The sequence below is a fragment of the Periplaneta americana genome, chromosome 1 (genome assembly GCF_040183065.1).
Source record: "Periplaneta americana isolate PAMFEO1 chromosome 1, P.americana_PAMFEO1_priV1, whole genome shotgun sequence".
Classification (NCBI taxonomy): domain Eukaryota; kingdom Metazoa; phylum Arthropoda; class Insecta; order Blattodea; family Blattidae; genus Periplaneta; species Periplaneta americana.
The window spans coordinates 35,166,953-35,173,102 of NC_091117.1; the positions used below are offsets into that span (position 1 = coordinate 35,166,953).

The 6,150-nt window shown below is 34.9% G+C and overlaps 1 long non-coding RNA gene across 1 annotated transcript; it reads left to right on the plus strand.

The window, feature by feature from the left end:
• The first annotated feature begins 665 nt into the window (after positions 1 to 665).
• Positions 666 to 4,615, plus strand: LOC138708980 (uncharacterized). The gene is made up of 2 exons (XR_011334806.1): positions 666 to 1,121; positions 4,196 to 4,615. It is a non-coding gene; the product is annotated as an uncharacterized lncRNA (long non-coding RNA).
• Positions 4,616 to 6,150: the final 1,535 nt, after the last annotated feature.

Here is a 6,150-nt window from a genome sequence, read left to right on the forward strand (position 1 = left end):
TTGAAACGAATACAAGTTAATAAATACAGTGAAAGATAAACTAGCCCACTCCTGAATGAGTAAGACTCGTGCTCAGGAGGGGTTATTAATGGACTTAATCCAAAGTTTTAGTAATTCAATAACACCACAAACTGTTACGTACTTATGAAAATATTATGGAAATAGTAAAAGGAAAAACTCCTGTGAACAACTATCCGACATGCTTATCTATGAGGAGCAACATTTCAAAACGTATTAAGTCCACCAGTGGACGAAATTAAATTTGTTACTTTCTATTTCATTATTTTTCATGCTGTGAAATTTGATGGTTCCAAGTCGTCATATTTGTAAACTGTGAAACAAGTACTTAAAAATGGTTTTGTGTAGTGTATTGAAAACTTGCTCGGTTTACGAGTAATTCAGTTTTTATCAATCGTTTAAAAAATTGTATTTTGGACGTAATACGATTTGAAACGATGCTCCTCATTATGCTATGTGACAAATTACATAGCATGCGATGCATTTACGCCAGAAATAGAAATGGTAGAAAAAACTCTCTTAACATAAAAAGACAGTCAGTTATAGCCAACATCATAGCAATAAAAATCCTTTCTTGTTTTTTAACTGTTTATTTCTTATTATTAGTCTATACCATGTTTTTATGATCACGCGAATTTCATCCGTATTGAGCTGTACTACCAATATGTCTATAAGGAACATTTGTACATTTAATGTCGACAAAAATCTAACAGAATTTAATGATGAACAGTATGTGTGGTTGGTAGATCGAGACATGAAAACAGAAAGAGCAGCAGTCTTCGGGGAGGCAGCCTATGTAAAAAATAGCCTGAATGCCGGGACATAGGCGCCGTCGTATTGCGAAGGCGAGGGAATTTGGCTCAGACTCGGAGAGTGACGAGGAGTACACGCGCCCTCCACGTCCACCGCCGAAGAAAGGCAAGAAATGGAAACGTACGCACTGGGAAGATGATCCAGATCCACCGAAGGTCTGATCGACTAAGAACCAATTCACAACTCTGGGAACGGAGCAGCCATCGCTATTTGGAGTGAAAACAAAACAGACAGTGGGCAATATTTCAGCACAGCGGAGACTCATGCGAGTTCAGACTGCGGTGTTTTTGGTATGTACAGTTCAAACTGTATTTATGGCTAGTATTTAGAAACAATTTATTCTATTCAAACATTCCTCTGCCAATAATTTATCATAATTATTTATCCATGTATTTATTTACTCAGAGTTAATTATTTACGTATTCATATATTTATTCACTTCGAGTTTATCCTTTGTTATATACTTAGCTGTGTTTTCAATTACAGTACCGAGTTTGAACTGAAGTAATTTACGTCTCATTCACGTTTCTATTTAGGCCCTACTTGTTTCGAAATAATTTATTAATTGTTGTACTTTTATTTACTTAGTTCCATTATTGTCCATATTTACTTATTCATGTTCTTGTTTATTAATTCTGAGTTGGTTCTCATTTAGTTATTCATATTTTTATTTAATAATTTTGAATATAGGCTATATTTACTTACTTATTTACGTTTTATTTACAAGTTTAAAATTTGTTATCATTTACCTAATCATGTATTCTCTCTTATATGAGTTTATCAGAATTTACTCATTCTTATTTCAGCGTAATATACTTATTCACTTTTTATTAATACATTTTAAAATTAATATTCATTTTATATTTTTCTTTTTTATAAATTCTAAATTAATCTGGGTTGATTCTCATTTAGTTATTAATATTTTTATTTAATAATTTTGAATATACATTTACTTACTTATTTACGTTTTATTTACAAGTTTAAAATTTGTTATAATTTACCTAATAATGTATTCTCTCGTATACGAGTTTATCAGAATTTACTCATTCTTATTTCAGCGTAATATACTTATTCACTTTTTATTAATACATTTTAAAATTAATATTCATTTTATATTGTTTTTTTTATAAATTCTAAATTAATCGCCACAGTATTTATTCGTTCATATTTTTAATTACGGAGTTCGAATTTATCGTTCAATTCCATATCTATCAAAATTTACCTATTCATACATTATTTACTTACGTAGGCTATTTCAACTTTATCGTAATTTATTCATTCATGTATTTCTTTATGCTTTATTTTTCCGCAACGTACACATTCGCGTCTAATTTTGTATTAAACGTCACTTATTTATTCACCTTTTTATTAATAATTTTATTGTTATTGTTGAGTTCACTGTCATTTATTAGATATTTTACTTTTTTACGTTAATCATAATTAATTTGTTCAAGTTTTTTGTTTTACATATACTAGTTTTGAGTTGATTGTTAAATACTTGTTCACGCTTTGTTACTATATCAAATGCTATGTAAGAAGCATTACAAAGAGTGTCCCAAAAGTCTCCATACATTGGGAATGTCAGTTCAAAATAGAAATGTCACAATGTGGCCACCCCGCTCCCCAGATTTCAAACGCCTTAATTTTAACCTCTGGGGTCACTTTAAGTGGCAAGACTACCAGCAGAGAATCAGTGACCTGCATGTCCATATCATCGACGTCTGCTATCATGTGACGCAGGACATGTTGCGGCGTGTGCGTCACTAGTTGGATCGCATTTACCTTTGTCTGACTCTCGAAGACCGCCATATTGAGCACATTATATGACATTTCTATTTTCAACTAACATTCCCTATATATGTAGATTTTTTAGACACTCTGTACATTGACACTTTGAAGAGAGTTACATGGATTATATTCATTTTCAAACAAATGTTGTGTTCAAAAAAAGTAACTGTAGGGAAATATTTCATGGAATAATTTTATGTACGAGGGCTATTCATAAAGTAACTTCCGTTTATTTTTCACAAACCTGTGAATGACGTTACAGGATTGGGTTACAATACGTTCGAAAGTATACACTCTAATTTATTTTTCCACATAATTTCCAGTCACATTGAGACACTTGTCGTAGCGTTTGACGAGCTTTGAAATTCCGCAATCGTAGAATTCGGCCGCCTGCGACTGAAGCCAACCTACGACGCTAGTTTTCAACTCTTCGTCATCGTCAAAGCGCTTCGAGCCAAGCCACGTCTTCATGTGCATGAAGAGATGGTAATCGCTAGGCGCAAAATCTGGGCTACAGGGAGGGTGATCCAATATTTCCCAGTTGAACTTTTGCAGTTTGGTCGCAGTATGACGCGATGTATGCGGCCGGGCGTTGTCATGCAGGAAAATCACCCCAGAGTTCAACATGTCACGACGTTCGTTTTGAATGGTCCTTTTCAAGTTTGTTAGTGTGTTACAGTAATGCTCAGCATTAATTGTGGCATTCCTCTCCAAGAACTCCACTAGCAAAATTCCTTTTGTGTCCCAGAAGACAGTTGCCATGAGTTTCGTCGTGGAAAGTGTTTGGCGACACTTTGTGGTTTTTTTCGGCGAATGAGTATGGCCCCACTGCATTGATTGAAGTTTGTTTCTGCATTCACATACCGCACCCAAGTCTCATCTCCTGTCACAATCTGATCGAGAAAAGCATCACATTTTGCGCCTAACGATTACCATCTCTTCATGCACATGAAGACGTGGCTTGGCTCGAAGCGCTTTGACGATGACGAAGAGTTGAAAACTAGCGTCGTAGGTTGGCTTCAGTCGCAGGCGGCCGAATTCTACGATTGCGGAATTTCAAAGCTCGTCAAACGCTACGACGAGTGTCTCAATGTGACTGGAAACTATGTGGAAAAATAAATTAGAGTGTATACTTTCAAACATATTGTAACCCAATTCTGCAACGTCATTCACAAGTATGTAAAAAATAAACGGAAGTTACTTTATGAATAGCCCTCGTAAATATATCGCTGGCTAAATATTACAAGGGTGTATGTAGTAATATTTCTGATATAGACATAGAACCTTGTAATATTGAGCCAGCGATATATTATTTACGTTGATACTTAATTCCTCAAACGTAGACTGAAGTGTTGCGGGCAGCATTCAGTAGTGATTCAGCGCTACCTATTGCTTTGGACATGCATAGCCTAGAACATACAAGTAGATAGGCTTTTTCTTGTATATCTACATTTACTGAGTTAAGTTTATACCAAAATTAGTAATGTTTGAAAAGGAACATTAACATCTAAAAATAATGAACGGTGGTTCTAAAACAGTATTTAAGTTTTATGGTAAAATATATATTATGTTGCAGTGGTCTCTTACAGCGAAGATTGTTCTTCGCTCCAAGCAGTGTAATGATCACTGATACGTGCCTTTCTACCTCATCACTACAACTGTAAACAATGGTTCGTACCTTCCACATGCCTGGAAATAGATACGATCACCATCTTGGAACTGGGTAAGAATGCGCGGTTGTTGAGTTATTATGATTGTTCGAAAAAGATTGTCGGTAACGTACATACTTCGAAGAACTTTAAATACTTTTGTATATGTGTGTCAAAATGTGTTAAAAAAACTGAGACAACAATGCAGTGCAACGAGTTCAAATCAAACAAGATGGCTTCCAAATGAAAGACAAAGTAGATACTGTATGTAATGTATCTTAATGTATTATACGTGTATACATTTTTAATAAAACTACAGATATAAATAAATATATTTTACTCTCAAATACTCGCACTTATCTTGTATGTTTTCACTCTAAGTTAGAATGTTCCTCTGACGTCAGCATAATAGCATGGGCTATCGCTGATAAGGCCTAATAAACTAATACGTAAATACATATTAATTTTTAAAAATTTGATTAAACAAGTCATCTATAAAACAACCAAGGGTACAATATTTAACAATTAATACATTTCAGTTTATCTGTTTTATTGATAGGCCTACATGAACTCCAGCAATCTTTTCTTGCGAGCGAATTTTGAAAGGACTCTTTAAGAGAATACAATACCTTCAGTTCATTTTTCAAACGCACAAGGTCAAAATATAAGCTTTAAGATTATTTAAATTCAGAAAATACATCAATACGAAAGTTTTCATCATAACTTTCGAAGTTCTTACAAATGTTTGTGAGATTCAAATGTCGCGACGCTGTTATTCCTCTTTGCTTACCGGTACGTCTTAGGAAGTGAAGGCTCTATAAAGTCTAGGTAGGTAGTATCGTTCGCCATTTTTGTTCTTTCGTTGCCGAGCTACCATACGAGGAATCTATTTGCCACACCGTTAAACATTATCATGTTGTAGCTCCTATGATAATAAATCAAACGCACTGTAATTCAGCAAATAATTCAGCGGCAAACAACGTCTTCGTGTGCTTTCTGCGAACGCCAACGAAAGAGCCAAAATGGCGGGCGATTATATTAAGTATTTATCGAGCCTTAAGAAATGAATAACGTCTTCATCAGCGAATCATAAGACGCAAACGTTTAAATGAAGCCGACCTCCAACGCGATTGGCTGCCGGAAATTAGAGCGACAGGACTATAGATTATGAGCCATAACAGCGTCCAGACTTCACAAAATATTCTTGAATACATGACACGAATATCTTCATCGTTAGTTCTTTCTTTTAAACATTGACTCTTCTCCCTCTTTCAGATCGTCAGTGATTACATTAAAAACCTTTTTGTAGGGATTCTTATTTTTCTGCTTCTGTTCAGTTCGGAGTAGGCCTTTCACTCTTTATGATTAAAAGTTTGTCTTCGTACTTGAGCTGGGAAAAGGGATTATCCAGTAACTATTTCACTTTGTATGATTCAGATATTGTATATTTATTTAAGAAGAATCTAACTCACACACTATTGGTAGGTTCCAAGTAGGTAAATCCGCCTCTGCATTCAGGGGTATTTGCCGTCCTCAACTGTGCCCAACCATCACGAATACAAAATAGTCATACTGAAATTTCGACCATTTAAGTATCATGTTCAATGTAAATTTATTTATTTTTTAAAAGTTCCTGGAACACTGGTAAGTAAGATGGTAATGAGAAAGTGTCCCCTATCTCTCTACTTTGTTTTGTCAAGGGACTGCACCCAGGGCCTGATTCAGATATAGTGCTGCCCCTAGGCAATGTTAAAATTTGCCGCCCCCTCAACTCTCACGAACAGCTTATGAGCACCTATTACATAGGTCGCGTTCAGTTTAAATTAGTTTTAAATGAACTGTTGCAATTCAGAAAACAATAAATTAGATACAGGAATCAAAA